This window comes from Pleurodeles waltl, chromosome 1_1, assembly GCF_031143425.1.
Source record: "Pleurodeles waltl isolate 20211129_DDA chromosome 1_1, aPleWal1.hap1.20221129, whole genome shotgun sequence".
NCBI classification, from domain to species: Eukaryota; Metazoa; Chordata; class Amphibia; order Caudata; family Salamandridae; genus Pleurodeles; species Pleurodeles waltl.
In genome coordinates this window covers 796,195,663-796,223,308 of record NC_090436.1, presented here as the reverse complement: position 1 = coordinate 796,223,308, position 27,646 = coordinate 796,195,663, and the positions used below count along the sequence as shown (strand labels likewise).

General features: G+C 42.1%; 1 long non-coding RNA gene across 1 annotated transcript in view; it reads left to right on the top strand.

The window, feature by feature from the left end:
• The window catches only part of LOC138287634 (uncharacterized), a 241,012-nt gene that overhangs the window by 116,428 nt on the left and 96,938 nt on the right, over positions 1-27,646 (top strand). The window contains exon 2 of the long non-coding RNA XR_011202258.1: positions 25,953-26,060. This is a non-coding gene — a long non-coding RNA (uncharacterized lncRNA). The remainder of the gene's footprint in view (positions 1-25,952; positions 26,061-27,646) is intronic.

The following is a 27,646-nucleotide window of genomic DNA, read 5'->3' as shown; positions in this document are numbered from 1 at the left end:
CTCACTTTGACCCGCAAACACACTTCGGCTGCTTGGTTTGTGGTGCTCACAGACCATTGTCCACTTAAAACAAAGCGAGGTGGGTGACTTTGAGTCAGTAGGGGCCTGAAAGTTGTAGTTTTTGAGTCATTGATAAGACTGAGGAGAAGTGACTCTGATGAATCGCAACAATTGGTTCACATCTGCCCAGTTGGGCTACTACACTTCAAACTGTGGCTCCTCTTGGAACTGGGTAGGATTTATTCAGCTATTTTGGGATAGCTTTGTAATACTTATTACGACAGAGTGGGGCAGGGAAACGTGCACCATAATTTTATACTGGCTGCAGGGTAATCCCTCAAGGGAAGAAGGGTGTCCAGATCAAGGCGCAAGGGTTCTTCTTCATCCGCATCACTAGATGGGAGATGCAAAGCCTTTCCTAGTGAATAGGTCTGCTATGTGCCTTAAGCACTCTCTAGTAATTGTGGGGCTGTGCCATTGGAGGTCCCTAAACCCTGCAGGTACAGATCGTACTCATGTTCTATACCAATCCACAGTAGTGGAATGAGCATCATGTGTAGTCATTCGCATTCCTGTACCTAGTGCTTTGCTATTGGTCAGTCGAATCACAGCACCTGCTTACGTATTACATCTTTGTGCTGCAGCCCAGTCCAGCACGCACTGCTCCGGTTCCAGGTTCATCTGCAGCTGCACCTCTGGATACTTTGGCCGACATGGAAAACATATACTGTACAGCAGGTTCTATTTCCTGGAGTCCTCTCTTTCTTTTTCCTTTTCTTGTGGTTCAGTGATCTGCTGGAGTAAATAAGGAAGTTGTGGAGCAAATGAAGCCAAAGACCTAACTCTGTCCATAAGTTGACTGATTTTCACTCCTGGGTGTTTTTCATACCATGGCCCTGGTATTTGTGCTTTCGTTTTTTAGCCTTCTTATGCCATTGAAGGAAGAACTTCAATTATTCTTCATCTATCTTACATTTAAGATCCTTCTGTTTCTTTGCAAATTCCCTAATCTTCATCTGTCAAAGGTACCATGTTCAGGAAAGGCCTTCTAGCCATCCTTGTTAGCGAGCATGGCAGAAGGCCTCTTTGTTGCATACAGTCATCCTTCAAGGGTCTGTATTACGTGCCCTCGCACTCCCACCTATCTTCCCCGCCTTCAACTTGCTCAGTAGATTCACAAACATACACTTTCTGTTCTCTGGACTCCTGTCATTCCTACCTACCCAACCACTCTATTATCCCATATCCCACCCAGACACATGCTTACACTTTTAACAATGAACTTTTTGAAAACACAAAGCAAAATATGGTAAGTGCAGTTAAACTTTACCTAAATTTGGTTCAGCATGCTTACGTACACTATTCAACCAATTCACCAGGACCGGTGCTGGGCTGTGCTCCACCCCAGTCCTCCTGGAAAAACTTCTGTCTTCAGACTGCTGATGCTTGAGGTAGTTGTGTGAAGCCCTGCCCAGCACTCTCTTGCTCATTAAGTGTAGAGAGCTTTCCCCAGACAATGCATCACCTGTGAACTAAAACACGGCACTTTTAGGGTTTAAAAGTCAAACATGAGTTTAATGCAAAAACAGCCATCATGCATGTCGTTAATTATAAAATCTGTACATTTCAGTTAGATTTGTATATGCTTTTTTCTGAATGTAAGTAAATTGAAGACAGAGCAGATAATAGATACTATTACTTGAAGCGAAACCAACGAATGAGCAGATGGCAGGTGCTACTCAGGAAAAAGGAATGCGAGAATATGAGAAGTGATATAACAATAAAAAAATACTGACTGCCAGTTTTCTCAAACTCACACTCTGCAGCGTCAGTGCCAGTTTTTACAACAAGAATAACACGTTCTACAAAGGCAGAAATGAGCCAGTGTATGACTCTAAATAAAATTGGCTTCTGAGCTGAAATATATGACACTTATCAAGCATATTACGATTAATGTAATGTTCCACATAATATAAAATACATTTCAAAAATAAATTGTACGTTAAGGCACACTATGATATTACCATATTGATAATGAAACAGTAGTATAAAGGAACAGAAACGATTGCTTTTACTTTCTGAGTCTCACAATTCACTTGGATGGCAGTTAAAATAAGTTAGTGTAGAATTTTGGCTTGAGGTTTCATGGGCAAGGTATAGAGATGGCCAGAGATACATCTGAATGTAAGATACAAACATGTGTGGTCCTCTTCTCTCTTTTGAAGGAATATTATGGCTTCTTCATAAACTATCTAGTGCAGGAAGAGTGTCTGAAGAATGTTGCCAAGAAGCTTCTGTGGACGCTTTATAAATAATGTATTTTAAATACATACAAATTAACTATCCCTTTCAAGGTATTTCAGACAGGTCTACATTATGTGACCAATGTCTTCCCTGATTTTCCCCTTTACTTTCTGGAGCTAACAGACTTCCGTAAGGGCAAAACCATACACATTCATAGTCTTCTATAATAATCTATGAGGGTAACAACTGGCTCCTATTGTGTCAATTAAAAAGTCAGATTCGTGAAAATAGTATTTTTTCAGGTTACAATTTAGCTGTAAGCATGGATGACAGCCAGAACAAGTTAGTGTAGAATTTCTGTATGTGTCTACAGATATATAAAGGTATATCTGACTGTATTGTCCAAAATATGTCAAGGTTATAAATCATTCATCCTTAGGAGGTGCATGTCTGCACAACAACTGTTAATCCAGATGAGGAAATCATGAATTTCATGTGTGTCCCCGGTCCAGATTATGAAGGCATCGTCAAAGTAACAACACCAGTGTGTGATGTGAAGTTTACAGGGGTTTCTAGTGGGATGGATATGTTGGTGTTCTTAGAGCTTCATATAGATATTCTCAAAGTTGGACAGAAAGTGGGTGCCCATCACAACGTCTTTCACATGATAGTACAAGTCACTCACAAAACGAAAACAAATTGACAGTGCATTATCGAGTAGGTTGCTAATGAAATTAGTAGGTAGCTGGACTGGTGTGACCCGAGTATTCAGAATACTGCAATTTAAGCAGAAAGCTTCTTTCAATGGGCTATTGGTTACAATGATTGAATAACCATTGTCACTAGTAATTAGAAATCTGTCTTCAAAGGAAAATGTTCAATAGTAATAATACAGTTATTGCAGTTGCATAATGTAAGTAGTACTCTCAGGTGCAAAGAGCTCTAAAAAAGTGCATGTATTTGCATAAAGACTCTAAAATTGACTACCAGACTTATGCAAAGGGCGTCCAGGTGGGTGCTCTGGAAGCATGGATTTTTGTAAGTATGTAGATGATTGATTGCAAGCCGTGGGCTTGTTAAGAAATTGGTGATCATGTTTACTCAAGAATCCCACTGTTAGTTCTGCATCCCTTATTCGTTAAATCTGATATATAATTTCAACTGATGGATCTCCAGGTAGTTTGCTATAATTGTATATGTTTAAAAACTGTCTAAGTACCTCCTGGTTGTAATTTCTGGTGTCCATAATAACAACCAACCACTTTGTTGGTGGGTTTGATGATGTCAGTGTTATTCTTCAGGCTAACTAAAGCTTCTTTTTCAGTCTTGAAACTATTATATTGCATATAGCTATATGTCTTACTGTAGTGTCAAACAACCTACTCAAAGGTAAGAATGATCACAGGGATGTCTTGTGTGGGAGAGAAAAAAATAGAAAGAGAACATAAACCTGTGGCATCACACTTACTACAATATTCTTTATTTTTGAAGACCTTCCTATAACATTTGAAGAGTTCAATTTGATATTGTAAATATCTGTTTTTGTTGTAGGGCAAAAAATAGTACCCAATTTCCTTTTAACTGGCTCCTGCCCCAGAATCATACATGGACATGTTTGTATTAACCCAGGCGTGAACATTATATATAGAACTTAGGTTGGGCATACTGCGAGTAAATAAGTTTGCTAGTAAGTGGAAGACAAATTCAGCAAGATCACTGCACCGTGCACTTTGTAATTATGTGAATGAAAGCATGGAACATCCACTGTTTTCTAGCCAAGCCTATGTAAGACCAACATGCTCTTTCCAATGTTATAGGTGTCACGCTTTTTAAAACAACTTACTGAACTTTCCAGACCAAAAGTAACCCCTCCATAGTTATAACTCTCAGTATCTATCTGTATTCTGTCTGGATAATAAGTCTGTGTAATAAGGACATCTAAGAGCATCTCTCATCAATTATTTGTTTCATACCTCCTCCAACCTCAAACTGTTGTTGTATTAGTCTGTGGTCTTAAGTGCATTTCTATAAGCCCATTTGAATTAACTTCTAGTAAGTAAGTAATTTTTTTATTATGATACAGAACTCTAAACAGAGGTACACATAATGAAATACTATACTAAACAAAATACACACTGCATATTAAAAACCTACAGACAACAATAAAAATCCTATAAAATAACTACTTACAAAGCACAAAAATAAAATTGGTAGCAGCAGCTATGTACATACAATTACCAGAATATAACCAGGCAACATAAAATATAAATAACAAATTGCAAATTATACAGCACAAAAAGCAATATGCACATGATTATTCCAAGCCACACAAAGGAGTAGAAGAAGCTATATATTTACTAAGAGGCACAACAGTAAATTTTAATTTACAATTCTCTATATAGGGCAACAAACATAGTGTATTGTATAGAGTGCAAATAGTGCCTAAAAATGCTTGTATGGGCAACCTCCATGTACCCTCGGACATAGCAGCATACTTAGCCTATGTTAAAATACTGCTAATTATATGATTGATAGCTTCTATAATGTGCCTCAAGCATAGTGCAATGTATAAAGTGCAAATAATGCTTCGTACATACTTATACAGGCAATCTCCATGTGCAATCCAACATAGCAACATGCAAAACCAAAGTTAAAATTCCAGTAATAATATAGTTATCACAAGAATTCATCCCCAAGTTAAATTATCCCAAAAGGGCATTTCAAAAGCTATACACACCATGTCAGCTACACCAATGCCCCAAAGAGAAAGTCTTCAAAACATGGATCCGAGAAAATATTCAAGAAGGATCTAAAAAATAAGTCAATCTTATTACACGTCATTTCATTTGGAGGAGATAATACAAATTTGCTAGCCTCAATAGCAGAGTGCACATTATATTTAACAAACATGAGCCTTAGAAATTGACGACGGGCCTCCAGCAGCCCAGGACACACAAATAATACATGATTGAGGTCTTGGATGTGCAACTGTTATTGCTCACATTTTCTATCTGTTTTTGAGACTTTATCCCAGACGCAGTAACAACTCGTAAAGGGATCAGATCCAATCTCAGCAGAAGGATCATCCTCCGAATCCCATGACGCATATTCCATATTAAGTAGGGCTGAGTTTTGTTCCCGAGGGTACTCTCAGACACCGACTGATTTTGCAGATTTGCCTGGCTGAGATCAAAATCTCTGGCCAGCCTTAGTTTGTGCAAGGAGCCCTTCAATAAGCTTTTCAAGGCTGCTTTGGACAAATAAGAATCTATTTGTAAATTATACTCAAAACTTTAATTTGCCTGCCTAAAGCACTTAAAAAATGCACTAGGCTCTTGCAACCGGGAAAAGATGTTAACCCTCAGGACTGACCATAGCGTTCCCTCCACACTACTCAGAAGGGAACTACCCCACCTCAGGAGAGCTGCCAGAAACAGTGCAAAGGAAGAAAGTAAACCAAATTCCAAAGCAGTGCATGGAGTGCCGCAAGTGTATTCAGATTACACAACTGAAGAAAGATTCGACCCTCAGTCCCCTCAAAGGAATGCCAATACCTCATATCATCAACTTCATATGCATAACACAGAGAGGAAGGAATTTTAGTTCTTTACACTGACTGAACATGTCCAAAGTGGTGCCTCCCATATGTTTTATAAAATCTGAGCAAGGCATTAGCCTGTGAATGGGCCCTGTTCGTACGAACCTTCATATGTTCCAGATCCTGCCAACTCTTGGAGAAAACTGACTAAAGATAAAGATACAAGTCCATGATTTTCAATTTGTCAGGCCCCAGGAACAAATTAAGATTAATTTTACAACTGAAACCATTCCTTTTGAAGATCAATACCTTACCTTTAGAAATACTGATCTTCAGAAACTGTGTGTCAGTGTACTCAGACAATGCCGCAAGATGACGTTGCAAACCAATGTAAGGTCCATAATAGCTACATCATCGGCATTAAGTAAGGAACCAATGGACATTTCGCCAATTCGGGGGGTGAGAGGGTCATCCCTCACTTGAGTAAGGGTACCTGGGAGATCAAACATATATAAAGAAAACAAAAGGGAGGAGCAACAGACAGCCCTGCTTAAGACCACTATGTGCTTTAACCTTACAGGATAAACCCTGCATCCCTCCCATCAGGATACGACACCAGGTTTCCATGTGTAGCTCCATTACAAGTCTTAAGTGGTGATGCAGGACACCCAATAAAAAGATCTTACTTCACAGCTTCTGATGTTCGACTCTATCAAACGCCTTGGAGAAATCTATAAATGGGGTACAGACCGGCTAACCCTGGGAAAAGGTATATTTTTACACTACCGTTTGGAGGACTGCTATATTATCCAAACTACTATGATTCCTCCTAATACCCACTTTTTTCGGGGTATGAAATTCTGATCAGGGCCCCACTGCTGTAGATGACTGAGTACACTCTTGGCAAATAATTTGCCTGAGGAATCCAATAACGCTATCCGTCTAAAACTTGATGGAGAAGTTTTAGGACCCTTCTTATACAACAGGACAATAACACTACCCTTCCGTGACATAGGAACTTTGCCTGAGTGATAGCAGAAGTTGAATAACTTGGTAAGAAATAAACCCCAAGCAGCAGCCTCCTGTTGAAAAATTTTAATTGTAACCTTGTTTGGGGCCCAAGGCGCTGGAAGATCTGGCATTCTTAATAAACCCCGCTATCTCAAATTCTGATGGTGCACCGTACACCATAAGGGAGTCCACTTCCTCTTGGACATTTCAAGGGAAATCTGAATAGTTAATCATTGCATACCACTGGGAGATATATAATCCACCTAGGTACTCTCAGCAATCGAAAATGTCTGCTCCTTCACCCTCGAGTCACAGTATTCGATAATCACGCACCATTACGTCCAAGAATCTTTAGCCCTATCCACCTCTGTAAGAGTAATCCATTTTTGATTATGGACACTTCTATTTTCTCTACATTTAAACATGGATCATAATTGTTTTAATCGATTAATTTCACGCTGTCAACTCAAGGAGAACAGCAGATGCTGTTTTTGTATCAATTGATTATTTCCTGGTTTAGCTCCCGTAGAGGGGTTTTGCATTTCCTCGACACCTGAACTTCACCAGGGCTTAAATTTAGTTTACAAAACTCTTCCATATAGGTTTAAAAAAACAAGATGGGACCACCACTGACATGTGAGGTTAAACCCTAACAAACAACTTTGATCTGAGCTCTAGAGGCGACTGTATTCTTGACTGTCCAAAACGAGCGACTGTTCAACTTATTAAAACCAATCATGACCAAACAGGGGTTCCCATCGTCCAACACCTCTTGATTAAAAATCGTAGAAATGCCAATTATACAATGATCACTCATATTTGAAGAAATAGCAACTAGAATCTCACAGACCCCAAACATCTGAAAGGAGGCAACCACATAATCTAATAAGCTTTGAGCATAGGAGAAATGAAAGGTAAATGAAGCTACTTTACCTGCAGGGGCTCTAGCATTTATTATAATCAAATCAATTTTGCTAAAAGCGTCAAGTAAAAGAAATCTACGCTTACCATTTCTAATTTTGTTTGGTCCCAAGATCTTCGGGATAGACCAAATCTCCTCTTTGTCAACATCGGTAAAAGTTGATAATGGCAGAATTAGACACTTTAGCGTTTAAATATCCCATAATGATTACCCGAGGGAAGTCTTCCATTATAGAAATATCATGAACAAAGGCAAAAAAAGGGCTCACCAAGGGATCAAATGATTTCCCAGGTGGAACATACAGGTTCGCTAATAGGAAGAAGGAAGCACCACAATTGTCGCCCAAGGAGGCCAACTTCAAACATATACACAGACCACAGGTGGATATAAACTACATGCTTCCAATTGACTGTATTCTTAAGTAAAATCACCACCCCTCACTGGCGTGGCCCCTTCCTCAACACCTTGCCTTACAGGAAAAAACACATTTTGCAGTCAAACTCTGTGCACAATCAATTATTTTGTAGGCACATAATCAGAGGATTAAGCGATTTAAGAAAATTACATTTGACCTCGTCTTGCCCATATTCCAGGACATGAGTAGCCCGCCCCCGCGACCTCAGAGGCCCATTAAACCTAATTGAGAGGCAGGCACTATTCAAAACACCAGCCACCCATCTCCAGTGGGAAGGGTCCTCCTTTAAAGCATGAACTTGCATAGAACAATCAGGGCCCACCATTATATTAACTGTCTGACCCCGTTGCCCTAGGGAAAGGATTATATCTTCAGGGTTCCCGTATTTAGGTCCAAAATCGGACCCTTTGAGTCAGTCATTGATGGCCTGGATACCCCTGAACAAATGTTGGGTTGGGATGCCCAGCACCCAGCAATCGGAACAGCATCAATTTCTCGCTTTAGGAAATACGCACAGTTCTGAACGAGCAGATGTACAATGGCCAAGGAACCAAAGGTAACTGGAAAAAGGGGATGGACCTGACAAATAGATGGTAACATTAGTAATATCCCCACTTTATACCAGTTTTAGAGCATCAATCTCAGAAAAGAAATTCAAAAATAAAACTTCTATTTACCAAAAGAAACTCATCAGAAAACAAAATGAAATCTATAACAGAGGACAATGCTCCCTGTTCCACCCTGGACCGTTGGAACAAAGCGAACGAGGAAGACCCTGAAGGTTCCTTGGCACGTGAATGAAAAATTTCTGCCCCCTATTTGGGCCAGGAACAAGGTTGAGAGATGACCTCAGGGGTCCATAATCTACATTGCTCCTACAAAGCAGGTTAGAGCCAGTCTGACCCTCTTTTATTCCACCTAGATGAGAACATTCCACCCGGGGCTGCCCATCTGATGTATTTGCAGTACAGAGACCTGACTCTGGGAGAGGGCCCCCACTACCCAATCCTACCTCCACCCCGAAAGATTCAGTCATAACATTAGGCACGGGTAGCCGAGCCCCCTGGATAGGGGAGGGGATGGGATGAATGCAAAGAACAGAATGAGTGGCAATAGCCCAACACCATTCTAGAGCTTACCTCAGCCCCAGAGGGATCCACAGACTGAGTATGCTGCATACTGGGTGGACCTTCCGGGTGAAAATTCATCAACGCCCCCACCCTCTGGCTTTCCTTATCAATATCGATATCTTGTGGAACCAGCAATTTTTTTTATTTCCACCTAGGGAATCTTCTGGTATTTTTATTTTTCGTTCTCTTAGGCAAGCCCTTCAAGTTATTTGCAAAGGGCTGTGTTTTACCCAGCGTTGTAGCCCCAGTCAACTTAACACTGGACACACGCACAGTTTGATATTCTGCAGATTATATACCCAGCATTGAAGCCCCAGTCAACTCAACACTAGACACATTCACAGTCTGATCTTCTTCAGATGATATACCAATAGTTACAGCATTCCCAACTGACCCCACTCCAGACTGCTTGGCCGTTTATTTGCTTTCTCAGTTTTTTAGTACCCTTTTTGAACATTGGGAATGCCTCAATCTCCTCATTACCAATGAGAGAGCTCTGCTCCACATGCCCAAACTACGGGGGTCATTCTAAGTCTGGCGGGCGGCGGAGGCCGCCCGCCAGACTTCCCCCTCCGAAATACCGCTCTGCGGTCGAAAGACCGCGGAGGGTATTCTAAGTTTTTCCCTGGGCTGGTGGGCGGTCGCCAAAAGACCGCCCGCCAGCCCAGGGAAAAACTCCCTTCCCACGAGGATGCCGGCTCGTAATCGAGCCGGTGGAGTGGGAAGGTGCGACGGGTGCTGTTGCACCCGTCGCGTATTTCACTGTCTGCCAAGCAGACAGTGAAATACTTGTAGGGGCCCTCTTACGGGGGCCCCTGCAGTGCCCATGCCAGTGGCATGGGCACTGCAGGGGCCCCCAGGGGCCCCGCGACCCCCCTACCGCCATCCGGTTCCCGGCGGGCGGACCGCCGGGAACTGGATGGCGGTAGGGGGGTCGGAATCCCCTCGGCGGCGCAGCTAGCTGCGCCGCCTTGGAGGATTCAATAGGGCGGCGGTACACTGGCGGGAGACCGCCAGTGTTGCCGGTCTGACCGCGGCTTTACCGCCGCGGTCAGAATGCCCTGCGGGGCACTGCCGGCCTGTCGGCGGTGCTCCCGCCGACCCTGGCCCCGGCGGTCTAAGACCGCCGGGGTCAGAATGACCCCCTACATGTTTAAGCAGCTTTTCTTCACCAAAGTCGAAATTGACAACATGTTTAAAGGGGGACATAAGGCAAAATGGTTTACCAACTTGGAGAGATGCGTCTTTTATCCCTCCTAACGGCCTAACCACATTAGACTTTTGATTTACATAAATATACTTACGAAGTGCCTTAATGGAAGTTGTCCCTAATTGTGGCTTTCAGTGGCCACTCTATGTCACTGTGAATTAACTTCTAAATGCCCCTTTGTAAAAGTTTTATTAATTATCACTTTTAACAATTCTTTTCTTACTTTTAGATGTTAAATGTCTGGTTTTATGTGATTTTTGCTGATGAAAATCAATTATGTTTTTTCGCATGTAATATATCTGTGATGTAATATTGCATGATGATTTATGGGCTTAGCCCTGAAATAACCATAATGAATTAATACCGAATTTAACACAGAAATATGTGCTCGTGTTACCATGTGTTTAGGTGTGTTAAAATAAGTGCTCGGGTATGTATTTCTGATGGGGCTTGTGGGATACCAGGAGCAAAATTCACAACAGGTTTGCCGTTCCACCGATTGATCGGGTCGACCCTTCCTTGGCCTCTGCCCCTACTGTGATTTTTCCCCAAAATAAAGGGATATTGCACAGAACTTGTAACACCAATGCCTGGTGGAGATTAACTTGCACTTGTATGCAGTCTAGAATCTAATGTGTGATCACTTGTGCCTGAGATTCTGAGAACGTGACAAATCTTCTCTGTGGTTTGTTTATGTGGTCAGTTCGTCTCTGTAGGGGCAGCTGGTAACAGCAATCTCTCAAATAAGCATAGGTGACACTATTTTTATTACATTAATATCCCTCTGTAATGTGATACATTTTTTGTTTACTGTAATGCTGTAAAACTCCACAGTAGTTTTTGCCAAGTTGGCAAGAGGTTTTTGGGAATTTGAAAGGCAGGGGACTTTTACTATCTTTTTCAAGTTCTGTTGTTTCTTGTATTAGCTATTCTGCACGAGTAAGTGAGGTGCTGAGCCCCAGCACCACCCATTGTTGGAAACATTGATTGGAAATAAAACTATAGTCTGCACAATATTTGGCGTCCTCCTCAAAACATGAGAAAGGCATTTTTGATCTGTAATTTGGACTGAATAGTAGAGTTGGTAGAACTAGGGATTAGTACTATGGGGGATAAGCTATGCAATAGCTTCTCAATGTATCAATATTCTTGCAAAACTGACTTCTTTAGGCAAAGACCCTCACATGCAATTGGCTGCTATGTATATACACAAAAAATAAGGGCAACCTAATATCCATGGTGCCCTGGATAAAACATATAGAAACACAGAAAACAAATCAGAAAATCTTTACCAAATGTCCCAATAATTGTTGATACCTTTTTGATTTTTTGCATTCTTTAGTTCCTCATTATATAGAGTTATCTCCCTGTTATTTAAAGTAAGCCTTGTGTATATAGTGTACCCACACTACCTCCCCTAATTCCTGGAGTTTACCACTAAAACACTTAGGTGGTCATTTTGACATTGGCGGTAAAAACCGCCTACCCCCGCAGTGACGGCTGCCAAAATACCGCCACCGCAGCTACCATCCATCCGCCATATTATGAGCACTCCCAGACTTCTGGCACAAGAAGGGTGGAAATCTGGCAATGTTTATGGTGGCGGACAGTAGTAAGGTGGTGCTGCTACCACCAGCACCGACACACCAGTAGAATGCAGTGAGCTGTATTATGACAAGTAATATGGCCTGGCGGTGTTGTGCTGGTGGGACGCTGCTGGCGGTAGCAGTGTCCCTTCCCGTTCCCTTCCGGAAGACCTCTTCGACATGAGTAAGTCGGGCTTCCAACAGAAGAGGGGGTGGGAAGGTGAGGGGGTGTTGTGTGTGTGTGTCTGAGTGTGTGAGTGTATGAATGAGTCTGTGTGTGTTGTGTTGTTTGCGTGGTTGAATGAGTGTGAGTGAATGCATGTAAGAATGGTGGAGTGCGTGTCTGCATGTCAGCGTGATTGTGTGTAAGAATGTTTGCGAGCGTATCTAGAAGTATGTGTGTATGAATGTGTGTATGCTAGTGTGAGTGATTTGGGTGTCTGAGTCGTGCATGTCTATGGGTGTGTGCATGTATGGGTGTGTGTGTGATGATTGGAGGGTGTGTGTGTGTTTGGATCAGGGTGTGGGTGTGTTTGGATCAGGGGTGTGTGTGTTTGGATCAGAGGCAGGGGGGTGTTTGGATCGGGGTGGGTGTTTGGATCGGGTTGGGGTGTGTGTGTTCGGATGGGGTGGGGGTGTATGTGAATGACGGGGGCTTGGAGATTATTGTGTGTATGGGGGTGGGGCTTTGGATGGAGGGGGTTGGAGGGTGTCAGGTGTGTGTTGTAAAGTGGGGGAGCCTCCTACCTGTGACAGGGAAGGAATTCCCTGTCACTGGTAGGGCCTACCACCATGGTTTTCATGCCATTGCTAATGCCACGAAAACCATGATGGTAGGCAGGCTCATAATGCCGCCAGCGGTATTGTGCTGGCCGCCGGGCTAGAGATTGATATCTCTGGCCCGGCGGCTGATACCGCCATGTCGGTATGAGTGGAGAAGTGGCGGGTTGGCTGCAGCCAACTCGCCATTCTCCTAATGTGGCTGTATGTACCGCCAGCCTGTTGGCGGTACTACGGCCTCATTAACACTCACCGCTGGGGTCATAATGACCCCCTTAATTTTCCTTTTTTACTTTTAGAGCTACTACCTTAAAATTCCCCTAAACAAATCTGATGAAGTCAATGTGTAACTGAACCCCACCTCAGAAATGTCTACATAGTTTCTTCCTTTGGACTGGGTCTGTACTAACCACTAGGACTACATGCATTTGCACAGACTTAGGGGCTCATTATGAACCCTGGCGGTTCAGACTGCCATGCCGGCAGCGGCGGCAAAGACCGCCACCGGCACAGCGGTCTGAACCATCATATAATGATCACAGGGAGGGCCTCCTGTGGTGGCCCTCCTCCACCACCAAGCTACCACCGACAGGCAGCCTGACGATGATCCCTTTTCCTCCAGCCTTTCCCTGGCGGGTTCCCCACCAGAGAAAGGCTGGCGGAAGGGGTGCTCGGGGGCCCCCGTGCAGAGCCCCATCTGCGCGATGGGTGCTGCTGCACCCGCCGCACACCAACATTGGCGGCAGCTCCATTTGAAGCCGCTGTCAATGTTACGGCCCTTTTCCCTGCTGGGCTGGCAAAACATTATATGGCCGGCGGGGGGGTCGTCACGCTGGCGGTCTTCTGTTGACTGCCAGCGCTGATCTCAGCGTTTTTTACCACCAAGATCATAATGAGGGCCTTAGTTTATTATTGTAGACTAAGGATCTCTACAAATATTGCAGACATTCATTTGTATCTATTTGTATATATTTCTTTTTTTCCCAATACGCACAATTGCCTACTTGAGCACTGCATTTATGTTTGTATTTGGTAGCACACTTTAGGACTCTACATGAATATACGTAGTATATTTAACCAGTGTATTCTTTCTTGTGCTGGGACCTTTATTCTCCTATTTATATATAATCTTTATATTTTCATTCTTGAGGTATCTTTTTGACAAATCCTTTAGGGCATAACATCCCTGAGTGCCAGATAATTCCCATAAGTTCTTCCATAAGTAATTCTGAATAAGTCACTCTTTTTCTGTTTCTGTGTGTATTACCCAGATTCCCAGGGATATTAGTTGGTATATGTGCCTCAGAAGGAACTATTATCTTTGACACCCACTACTGCCAATGGTTTAACAAAGTGGTTCTTAACCCTTTGACTTCTGAGGATCCCATCTTAATCATTACTCAAATCCTGAGACTCACACTGAATCATTAGTGGAATCCAGCCCCCTCCACACACAGTTATTATTGTAGTTAGAGGGCCCCGGCCAAAACAATTTCAATTATTTGAACCACAAAACAATGTAAAAGAATTACAGACTCAAGTATTCATCAAACAAATACCCAAATGATAAAATGTTTTGCTTAGTTCACAAAAAATATTAAAAACTAAAAAAAAAAAAAAAAAAAATGTAAAGGTTGGAGCTTTTCTGAATTCAGTTGAGGCCACCCATTGTGCACACTGTATTCTGTTTGGTGCACTCCACTGCTCCCTGAAATCAATCTGAGGATACCAACTTATTTTTAATTCTTAGCCTCCAATTTCAAGTACCTTCACATTTACACAACACATTAACATTTCTAAATTTACATTGTGCTTATTTTATAAACTCTTTATTAATTTGTCAATATTTTATTTTCTAAGCAGTCACAGACCCCCTGATGAGAGGTGTCGTGGATCCCAAGGGGTTCCCGGACTACAGGTTAAGAACTACTGGGTATCACATTCCTCATGCTTAGAATGGCGGACAGAAGTTGACATTCTACACTCTCAAAGTTATCACCACATGAACTTTGTAGTAACAGTTGCTGCACAATGAAGACAGCATAGCCCTATCTTCTTAAAAGGATATATTAATCCCCAACCAATGGCATATTAAAGGTTGTTATATGACTTTCTTCCCTCATAACCCATAGCAGAATGATGGACTATCTGGCAGGGATCCCAATATAAAAATGTTCTCCAATACATTTGGCACAGCAGATCCACCACTGACTGTAGAAGAAATAACATCTGCAACTAGGGGTCTGACAAATAATAATGTAACATATAGCCCAATATTGGGGGTCTAGGTCAGCAGATATGCACCAGGCAGCCAAAGCCAAGGAAAGTAGTTGCTTACCTCTTATTAGGAAAGCCATTGTGGTTGCACTATCCAGCTTCAATGGGACCCCTTAAATGTAGCTTCTTATCTCTGTGGTTTTTAACTGAACATGGACTCTAAAACCTTAAATAGAATGACAAAGATCCTGCGTCTGGACAGGTAGGGATTTGTTGAAAGCATGAATATGGTGTCAAACATAATACACTTTTTCCATCTGATGGACTGCCACACAAGAGACACCCAACTACACCAGTTGCATCCATTGACATGGAGAAGATGTTTTAAACTTGTATTTTCAATTTGTGGCTTTTACGAGCTTGGGGTTTGGGAGTGAAATCATAGCTTGATTAGACCAATGATCAGAACTCATGATAAAGGTGTGGACTGGCCATCTAATATCTGAATCATGGTGCGTGACAAGGGAAGCCAGGCAAGGGTGTCCCTTCTGTCACCTACTGTTTTCCTTGGTAATGGAGCCTCAGGCTGAGTTAATCTGGAGGGAAGGGACAACTACAGGTATTTTAACCACTGACTTCTTACATGCTATATTATTGTATGCTGAAGATGTTCTACTCTACCTCCGAAATACTTCCACTGACCTTGAACACATCATGATACTATACAAGCCTTTGGGAATTTATTGGGTCGGGGGTAAACATCAGTGCCTCTTACATGGGAAAACAAACCTTTTAGACCTATGGGGATTCCGATATAGCAATGCGAAAGTGCTCAAGACAAATGTGATTGCTAAATGTACTATGTTGTCTATATGGAAAGAAAAAACTTAAATATGGCTACAGCTGATGTTATCCTGTAAAGGAATAATGTAAGTGCAGCACATTTTACGAATGCTTCAAATGAATGCTGTGTGGAAATTTCAACCATGCTTTTGGTGGAGCCTCTGCATGCCTACAGACCATTGAAGACATATATTATATAGTAAACATAACAGGCACACCTTCTCAAACCTTTATGTCCTTTTTGTCTCTTGTGATAAATTATTATAACATAGTCACCTTCTCAAACTTTAATGTCCATTTTGTCTCTTATGCTAACGTGGTCAAGGGTTTACCTTGCTGTCTTGGTTTCGAGATCATGAATGGCAACAATTTCAGTGGAGCTGGGTCGCTCTGGCACTGCAGTCACTGTGATGACAGTACTGTTAGAGAAGTGCACAAGAATGCCAGTGACCTATTAATTGTCCTCATGTCCCATTCTCCTTGGTACTTTCAAACACTCATCCCAAAGAGACACTTCCCCTGTGTGGCAATCTTCCCCAGAACCCACCACATTATTTCCCAGCACCACTAGCCTGTTCCACACCTCATAGCAGTGCTTAATCTGAGCCAATAGTTTCTGGTGCTCTGCAACAGCACTTAATTGTTAACACTGACACTTATGAAAGTCTAGCACATAGTGGCACTGTTTGTCTAATTTAGGGATGAGCACAATCACATCGCTCATTGATTCAATATACTTTACAAGTGACTAATACCTCCCCACAAGCTGTTCTTATAGCTTCGTGGGGTCTGTAATCTCAGAAGTCACTCTTGTAGGAATGTGATGGTTAGGAGTTGTGCTGATAATGACATTAGAAGCGCTGCGAGGAGCAGCTTCAGTGGCCTCCTGACAAGGGCCCTGGCACTTATTTCTTTTTTTACAAATTAAGCACTGGACCATAGAAATATGAAGTTGTGCCCAATCTTTTCTCATAATTTTCTTTCATTGAGAGAGCCGGCAAATACAGAGGAAAACACAGCCCTTTACATTACTCCGTATCTTTTATTCTTTAAGAATATATCTCATTTGAACATTTTTGAGTATGAGAGTGCATTATTGTTTGCTGGCTAGTTGTGTCTTTTTGTTTCTGGATGAAAACGAGCAGTGATAACTATCCGCATAAGCCATTCAGCAATGAACGTTTGATGCCGCTTTTTCCAGTAATTTTCCACGCAGTCTACGCACTTGCCACAAGTTTATTTTTGTCCGTCGTTTACTGTCAGTAATAGAAATTTATGCCTGTGTTCATACGTGGTTTTCTACGTGCTGGTTCATTGACCAAACCCAAAAGTCGGTATTTAGGTCAGCTCAATTGGCTCATTCTGTGCCAAAGACATCACTGTTCACTTGCTACAGTAACCACCATGACCAACAGCAGCGTGGTCTACTGAGCTTTCAACGCGAACGGCCTTCAGTCGGGGCCCGAGCGGGAAACGACGAACTTTGCCGCTCTCCCGTGGTCTCAAGAATACAGTAATCGGGAAGAACTTTCGTGGCTGGAAATAATTGTGATAGAGTATTCTTTGTATAAACAGTTCTTTAAGGAAACAGGTGGACCGCAGTGGGCTTGCGCGTATGTGCTATTTGCTTTAGGTTTGGTTTAAATGCCGCTTCAATACAGTTTGAGGCGATTCTGTTGCCACTGAATTGTAAACATAACTGGGGCACTTAGGAAACCGAATGGAGATTACGTTTTCATTGGACGCTTAATGGATCATTGCATTGATTTCTGTGACTGATGCGCCTACACTGTACACTGCATGTGTGTGCATTGCGAGATTCAGTGAGAAAATGTTTGCTTATTGCAGTAGGGTCGTTTCGCTAAAATGTAACACATTCCTCCTTGATTTTTTCTTCAAATGACTATAGCTCTAGAATTTTTTTCTTGAAAAGAAACACAAGCTATAGATTTGGCTTCATTCGAGTCTACGCACTTTATTATTTAATAGGGGACAAAATAAACCATACACTCAAAGAGAACACAACTATGCGCTGATGTAAACAGACACTGGTGTACACATTTTAACAGACCGACTGGAACAGGTGTATGTGTGTGCACACTGCCCATTTTCACAGTGTAGATGTTGACATTGCATAGTGGCACTGCTCATACATTGGGCATTTAACATTAGCCACCCTGATACAGATTCCCCAGTCTATATCAAGGGTCGCCAACGAGTAGTTTCTGAGTTACTGGTAGCTCATCAACACCCTCTAAGTAGCTGTCCATAGTGAAACTCAGTCCAGTACATCATTCAGAGTGTTTATGCACATTAGAAAAGTCAGCATTGTTCACTCATCTCAAGAACAATAACCTTGCAGACAGCCAAACCAATGGCGAGGCTACATGTTAACACACAACACACTGTGTTGGCCAATGAGACCTGCAACAAGACTGTTTGTATCGACTCTCAATCTAGCAAAGTCACAAGGAAATTGTGCATTTTGTAGCCCCACACTATAATTCACACTATGTGTGTGAAAATTGGGAGTGCTAGAATAGCCAGAGCAGCAGGAAAAGTGGAATAACCTCAGCGTGAGTCAGCAACTACTAGAGAGAAATTTTGTGAGTTGGGTGCATGATCTGCCCAAGAGCATAGGGGAGCAGGAGCTAGATCCAGAGATGAGATCCACTACTGAGCCATACTGTGTATGCATCTTTGTGCGTATATACTTGTGTGGCATGCATGTGTGGCATTGTGTGTCTCCCTGATGAATATGGTTGCTCCCTAGAAGCTATACTTGGTGTTAAGGTCAACCACAGTACATGCGGCTTCCCTTCATACATGGTTCACCTCTGGCACAACTGTGTCCATTCTTGGTATAGGAATGGTTTTGGCATAATAGTTTCCTGCTGGACATAATATGGGCGTCCATGGTTTAGTTATGCATCTTCAAGCCATCATTGACATATTATAAGCATGGCTGACCTAATGTTGACCATAATGTCCATGACAGATGTATTGCGAGTATCCTGGCAATTATGAAATCCAACCTTAGTACAGTAGTGTTGTTGGGTTAATGGTGAACATTGATGGAATACTAGTGGCATCCTTGGCATTATGGTGAGCTCCCATGGCATGTGATAGTAAAGCCTGTACATTTCACGCAGATTGTGTTCATATGACACATTTGTACTTGATTACAAACTAATGTTTGGGGACCATACCCACCTAAAAAGAAAACAAGTATTTTGAAGGCAAGAATTATGCTTTTTTCAAAAAGTGAATTTGGGAAATTGAGTTTGGTTGTACAAAATTGAATGGTATTTGATAGAAAATATGTTTATATTTCTGATATACTGATAAAGAGAGAATGGTGATTAAGAGAAATGGTGATGAAGAGAAAATAGTTGCATTTCCAAAACAGAGACACTGTTGAAGACAACACAGTGAATTTCTTAAATATATTTAAAGCTGATAGCTGAATGTTAATTCAATCTGAATCGGGGGTGACTATTGTCTGTGGTTATGTCCTTTGTGCCACAGGCAAGGGCACACATGTAGGCATTACATATTGATAAAGCATTTTTTGATATTTCTGCTGTGTAATCCTCCTGAAACGTTTGTGTAGTCACAAGTGTATTGTTAACAGATGTGGTTACTTATGTCCTGGGATAAAATGTGTTAGAATCTCGGGATGATTTCCTTGAGCAGAGGTAGCTCTTCATATAGAAAACTTTGGAAGCCCTGCTCTACATACTCATACTACTCATCCTGACACTGCGAACCAGCATTGTTTGTCAGGTGTGACAGTGTCAGCGTGTGACTATCATGTCAGAGTCAACTCGGAAACAGCAGGATGCTGTCACTGTCCACTCTGATCATGACAATATAGACCCTAACAATACCTACTCTGGCACTGTCCATCATGATACTGCCCAGGAAACTGCACAAACACTGCCCACTGACACATTCAGAACCTGACAGTTTTCACTGGTGCACTGAAACGGGTGATGCAGCACAACGACAGTGCCCAGTGGCACTCCTACCATGGCTGTCTATTGTTATACTTAGATTCAAAGAGTGCACACTGACCCATTAAATCTACCATATTACTTTGTACTGTCTGACATTCGAGATTCTAACAGTGTACATTTCAAAACACTGCTGAATTTTGCATAATCTGTTGCTGGATACTTTGACACCCTAAAACTTCCCACTGACATTTGAAGAGCCTGACAGTTCTATTTGGCACCGACCAATGTGACTGTGTCCACCTTCGCACAGCATGCCCTGAAACAACACGGCCTGGCATTGCACACTCGGACAGTTGAAGCATTGTCATTGCAGACTCTGACATGGCAAACGTTGTCAGAACACATCATCACGTTAGATAAAGCTGGCCTACATGAATCTTTTTATGTGCTCCCCCAACTGTGGAGTCCTCACAGTCATAAAATTACTATTTGTAAGATTAAACTAGAAGTTTGCAAACTCTGGAAAATCGTAAGCATACACAAAAGTGTAACTTTACCTTTATGAAACAACACTGTCTAAGCTGCAGACCCTGATGATGCAGGCATGGGCACTGCCCAACCTAACACTTCCCACTGAAGCTAAAGTCCCTGATAGTGCTGACTGGTGTGGGCTTTGGGCAACCCCTACATTTTTACATCCCAAACTTTACCTCAACATCTTACTCACGGTTTGATGAATTGAAGATAGTGTTAAACCTCAGTTTCTTGAGGCAATGTATCCCTGAGTTAAGGCACCTACCAAAGCAGTAAATCAAGCAAGGACCCACTCCATAATTGAGTTCTAGATCAGAGAAATACATTTAAAGGAATCAATACAATATTTTTGTAATAAGGTACAGAGTCAGCCTCAAGCCTTTGCAATGAAGGCTCCCAGCAAATGGAGCATTGCAGAGTAGCGCAAGATCAAAATTATTCTAGGCCCCAAGTGAGCAGCAAAATCAATGGATAAACGGATAGCATTCCTAGTAGTATTGGAAATAATCTGGCTCACCCTCGAAATTGAGAGTTTTTATATACTATTTTTGCATATTAAATCACTAAAACTGATAAATAATGCTGGCATGAGCATGGCCTTATTTTCGCAGCAAATCATAGCACAGATTTATTAAGAAGCATATTGCCTTGTCACATCCCCCTACATTAATATTGATTCTGCCCTGTCTATGGTAATGTCATCTGGAAATGGCAGGGCAAAGTAGTTTCATGAACAACAGCAAACTATTGTGAATGAATAGGGCACAGTTAGCTAGCAGAAGGTCCTTGAGAAAGCTACAGTGTAGTGACCAAGCTAGGAAAAGTTAATTGAGAAGAGCAAGAGCAATGTCAATGGAAATAAACAAACATGATTCTGCTTAACCCCTTGGCCGATGCCCGCAGTACTTCCCCAGTGCGTCCGTTGGCCATTGGCTGACACTGGGAAACCATTAAAAAGATTCCCTTTCCTCTTTCCAACAATACCTTTGTGAAGTGGTTTCCTGGTTGTGGATCTCAGTCTGGCCGCAATCCACGACCAGGAAACCCACTAGGCCACCATGGAAGTGTGTTTGGGGGGGGGGATCAGTCCTTGGGGGAGCTGGGCTGGAGAGAGCCTGCACAGGCTCCCAGTCTGCCTGGGGCGCCCTGGCTGGGCGCTCCCAGTCAGTCCTGACGCTGCTCTGAGCAGCGTCAGGATTGGTGCAGGGCAAGCTGAGAGCCGGTGCCCGCAGACAGAGGTGAGGAGCAGCCTGGTTCTGAAGGTGGTGGCAGTGGCCCAGGTAAGTGCCATCAGGCACTGCTAAAGATAACATTCAGAATCATTAGAGTCCTGGGTGGTAAAAACAGACAATAATAATGCTTCAAACTAATGAGCTGGTGGTAGCTGCTAACTGAAAATGGGAGCAAGATATTTTTAATGAAGTATTAAGAGTTTGCACAAGCTCCTACAGAGATAAAGCCACACTTCTGAAACCAATATGAAACTTAATGATCTCAGTTTTAATGGGATTAATGTTCGATCAGTTGCTATTTGGCTTTTTTATAGAGTGCATTCAACATTAGTATTGCATAGCACATTCATGAGTGCACAAATTAAATGGCACAAAAAGTACAAATTGAAGTTACATGAGTGGCACAATGGCAGTCTTGGAAGACTGAGTTTAACTTTACATGTTTACTTCAGGTTTCTCCCTCTATAACTTATACTGATTTTAAAACAATACATTACCTCACCAACTAGAAACAAAGAGACACCAAGCATGCAGCCGAACGGTATGCGATTTATTAAAACAATACAAAACAAAAATATAATGTTTTGGTACATATATGTAGTCTGTGTTTGGCAAGCACTAGGTGTTTGGCTCAATAGTGGGAGTACTGGAATAAAATGGAAAATACTTTGTGTTGTTACTGTAAAATAACCTAAAAAGTCTGCAGATAGCTGAAGAATGCACTGCAAAGTGCCTTCCCAGCACAATGCTTAGCTTCTCTGCCCACACACACTCACTGAGTTTACAAGTCTGTTCCTGCAAAAAGTGGGGGGGCTCTTTACTTCAATACCACGCCATTTTGAGTGCAGGCCCAATTTCCTTAAAAAAAAAAATCAAAACGCACAATGACAGGAACAAACAAAAAATATATTCAAGGAAACTGCAAGTGAGTGCATTGTGGGAAACTTGCATAGCACTGGGGGGACGTGGACTGGCATTACCCCTCAGATGACGCCATGCCCCCAAGGGGGGCCCGCCCCACAGTTTGAAGACCACTGCATTAGATGGACCGTAGACTATGTCTTCTTGATGATGCTCAGGACTTTGCAACAGCTCATCACACTGACCCTCAAATTGGACACTAGTACTAGTGGAGACACCAGGATCTTCACCAGGATTTTCACCTTCACTTTCATCAGCAGCTTCTGAAACTGGTGAAGATTCAAAATGTTCTTTACCCACTCTGGATCCATGCTGAAAACATGAGCTTGCCTCTGTGAATCATTGGTTGTGGTCACAAAGTTTTCATCTGCCACCCTTACTTTTCATGTGAGAGCAGCGTGCGGGAGTCAAGAACACTTCACAGCAGGGGTAGTCACAAGCACGACTTGAAAAGGACCTTTCCAACATTCTTCGAGACAGCTCTTATGAACATGTTTCTTTATGAGAACCTAATCTCCTGGATTCAAAGGATGGCACTGAATTTCCTTTGATAGTGCTATTACCAAATTCACCTATCACCTATATCAGCCAAACCTTTACAATAATCTAGTACAATCTCATGAATTATCGAAACAAGTCTAGCTGAAGCCATGTAGGCCAATCTCATAGCTCTGCCCATTAATACTTCATGAGGCGAGAGACCTGTCTTTTTGTCTGGGGTACTGCTAATGTTCACCAAACATCAAGACAAGAAGAAGCGGATCAGACCATTTCAGACTAGAGAATGTTCACACTTTAGCCAACTTATATTTGATGGTCTTCTATACTAGATGACTGACAATGATAAATAGAATGGAATCTTTGGTCAGTCTGGGGAGCTGTACAAATCAAGTTCAAAATGTCAGTTTTAAAATGAGAACCACAATAAGCCTCAATATTGACTGGTAGTCCAAAAACTGAAGTATCAATTCTCTTAACAAAAGTTTGATAATTGTCATTCTAGCTGACCTCTGGATGGGATAGGCCTCAACCCATTCAGAGAATAAACAGACAATCACAAGAATATACATAAGACCACTGTAAACCAGCATCTTTATGAAGTCTGTTTACAGTCTCATAAATGGGGCCTCTGGTTTGTCATTATGGTTCATGAGAACTACAGTCTTCTTTCCCTGATGATTTCTCTGACAATGAGACACATCTAACATAAAGCGCCTGCAACTTTTCTGAGTTTGGCATTGTACCAATACGTATTAAAAGTTCTGATCATGGCATCCCTCCCTGACTGATCCGCCCGCAGAGGCCTAGCATCACACAATTTATACATTATCTTATGACACGTACAAAAAGTCATGATGTCTGGATAGTATGGATGCAAGGGTAGTTCTTGATAATGTATGACACATTTTGGAGCATGCAACGTATATCAAAACAGACACAGACATGATGATGTGGAACGAAAGGTCCGATTTAGGGGAGGGAGATGCGTCGGCATGAATCCTGAGCGTTGTAGGTGATGCCAATAAGCAGGAGCATATGATTATGTTGGGGGCAACACATCTTTTATAATGGACTAGCGCAATACTGCAATACCTCTGGTAATCATCAGAGGGAAGCAAGTGGCTGGAAAAGGTGTTGTCGACTCCCTTGACAAAATATGTGGGACGCCATGGGCGGGATGTGTGAGAGTGATAACAGGGCAGAACCTACAGGCTATTTTGTCAAAGAGATTGGAAAGGACCAATGGGTCTCAGTCAACCTGTGAGAAGCAACATGGAGGTTGATAGTGGTGGTTGGGCTAAGAGTACTGACCAGTAGGTTTGAACTGGCTGATTACAATAACAATGAAACGAGCCACCCTGAGTGAATGCATGGCTCTGGACAACTTATAGGAGGACGTTTGCAAATAGATATAAGACCTAACACAGATAGCAGTATTCGGAGGCTGAGAGTGGTAAGTGGGCCAAAGGGATTGACTGGACTGGTTTGAGTAGGCTGGTCAAGGAAACATTGGAGTGTGTAGCCCTGAGTGTGGGTATGGCACTAGACAATTGAAAGGAGGGCATTGGCATGTCAGAAGCTAGAGTGAATGGTATGGATGTGAGAACATATCCCTAATCATCATGGATACATGAGCTCAGTACCCCTGCTCCCTGAAGTGACAGACACTGGAGAGCAGATTATCAATAAGAGTGCCAAGTGGTTCAGACAGAAATGAAGGGGAATTAAACAAGATAGCAGAACCTGGAGTGTAGTTTCTGATTTGGAATAATTGACCTAACAAGAATATTTCTCTATATTTTATTTTTTGTTTTAAAATAGAGTGTGACTATAGGGCGGCACTTCCACTTTATCCCCATTTTGGGAATAGGAAAGCTGAGACTCAGTAAGACTTATACATTGGATGGAGCACCATATGGGGGTTTCTACCTCACCTGTATCACTATTTGAACACTATGGTTGGAATGGGATGTATTGAAAATATCACTCACTTATTTTAATGGGTGTGTGACTCACAGTACAATACATTCAAAGATGCAACATGTAATGATTTGAGATGCATTTTGTTTTGTTTCCTTAGGAAGTGCTGAGGTGTTACACTGCAATTTTACAATATAGCCAGAAGCATTGATCCTGTATGTACTATTAGGTAATGGGGGAGATGCTAATAACTAAGTAGAGACAAGGGATCTGATACTGTGAGAAAGGCCTGTAGACCCGGATGGGCTATAAAAGGGCCCAAACATGTTGGTATAGTCATAGTGGGGCATAGGACATTAATATCCTGAGAACTGCACCTCAATATACTGTGTTTTTAACCCTGTCAGGTGGACCTTACAATAAAGATTAGAGTGGGTACCCACTGAGAGAGTTTTGATACTCAAACTGCTGCAGCAGATCCTTGACACAGAGGGAATTGGACCCCAGAACAAAAAAAAAACACTCCGCTCAGGATGTTGGTCTGCACCTGAGCGTAGTAGCATGCCCTTTGATGAAGCATGGCTCTAACGAGTGGGTAACGGCAATTGTTTAGAACCTATAGGGTCCCACATCAAAATTGATAAGGGGAATTCCAGACAGCTATATTACCTCTGTATCCTCTTAGAGTGTATGTGTTGATTGTGCAAGTACCAGGCCAGGTAATACAACAATGAGTTGGGTAGAATATACTTAATGACCCACACGTATTGGTAATTCTTTTTAAAATTCAACATTTCCCACCTTTTTTCTAATTTCCTCCTTGAGCTCCCTCAATTCACTCAAATAAGTTTGTATTGGATTTATTTAACAAGAAATAATTTACATTCTCAACAGAACTCTCATTTAATTCATTCTGTTTTGTTTCATGAATTGTTATTTTTTTATTTGCTCTCATAGTTTTATTGAAATGACTGCTATTGTCACTCCAGATTGTTCATGGCAGACCGTATCAGGGAAAGTATTCCTTCATCAAAACCTTGGCAGCGCTGGCAGCAGAACAGTCCATCAGTGGATAGGCCTCCACCCATCGGCTGAAGGTAAATATTACCACCAGCATATACCTTTTCTTGTTCACTGGTTCCATTTCTACAAAATCCATTTTCAGGACTTCGAATGGCATGTCCAGTGGTGCAACATTTCCTTTAGGGACAAGAGTGCCTTTTCCTACATTGTATGTCTGGCATATGATGCACCTTTGTACATGAGAACGTGCATATTTTGGTATTTTCTTGTTATGCCATACATGATCCAATGTATCCTCTATTCCTTGAGTGCTAATGTGTGCAGGTACATGTGCTGAGGAAACTATGGCATTCACATAAGCATTAGGTAACATCCATCTCATTTTCTTTGTCTTGTCTACCCAACATTCTTCACTATCTAGGGTGGCACAATGGTACCACTCAGCAAGTTCCTCTGGAGAAGCAGCACCCTGAATATCCTTTACACAGTCTATTGTCTGGTTCATCATGCCAACTTCTGGTATCCATCTAACTGTCCCTGTCACATACATGGCACTGTACTCAGCTTGTGCAGTATTTTCCACTGTCCTTTCTGCAAATGCATTTCCTTTTCCTACATCATTCTCAATTTTCTTGTGAGCTGAACATTTTACCACAGCCAATTTCTCAGGTAACGTTAAAGCATTTAACAACCTTACAATGAGCTCACCATGACGTGTTTGTGTTCCATGAGATGTCATAAACCCCCTCTCCTTCCACAATCTGCCAAAAGAATGTGCTACGCCAAAAGCATACTCACTGTCAGTGTACACATTAACCTTTAAACCATCACCCAATTCACATGCTCGCATCAAGGCTATCAATTCCGTGGCTCACGCAGAGTTGTAAGGTATCTCATTGCTCTCAACTATAGTCTGTAACGTAGTAACAGCATAGGCTGCAACTGTGGTCCCATTAGATAATTTTGAGCCGGTACCATCAACATACAATTCGCCATCCCAATCTTCCAATGGCCTGTCAGTGAGGTCCACTCTACCTTTTGTCTCTTGTTCTGTTCTGATAATACAGTCATGTATTTCTTCTGGTAGCACTTGTTCATTAGGTAAAGGTAACATAGTTGAGTAGTTCAAAACATTACATCTCTGTATTGTGATAAGCAGGGAAAACGAGGTGAGTTTATAGCATGTCAACCTAGCATTTGTCAAATGCTGTGACTGTGTTTTGTTCAGTAGGACATCTACAGCGTGGGGTACCATCACTGTTAATGGATGTCCAAGCACATATCCTTCACTCTGTTTTACTGCTGCTGCTGCTGCTGCTGCTGCTGCTGCTGCTACAGTCCTGAGACAACGTGGCAATGCTCATGCTATTGGATCTAAGGTGGACGAAAAATAAGCACATGGTCTGTTTTTGTCTCCGTGTGATTGTGTCAATAATGCAAGACTGGAACCTTCGTTTTCATGTAGAAATAGGGTAGATGGTTTCTAATAATCTGGGGGGGCTAACACAGGTGCATTACACAAAGCCTTTTTCAAGTCACAGAAGGCTCTTTCACATTCATCATTACAAGTGGTTGGTACATGTACATCTTTGAGAGTGAGGGCAACCAAAGGTTTCGCTATGAGGGAATACGTGGGTATCCATTGTCTGCAATATGAGGT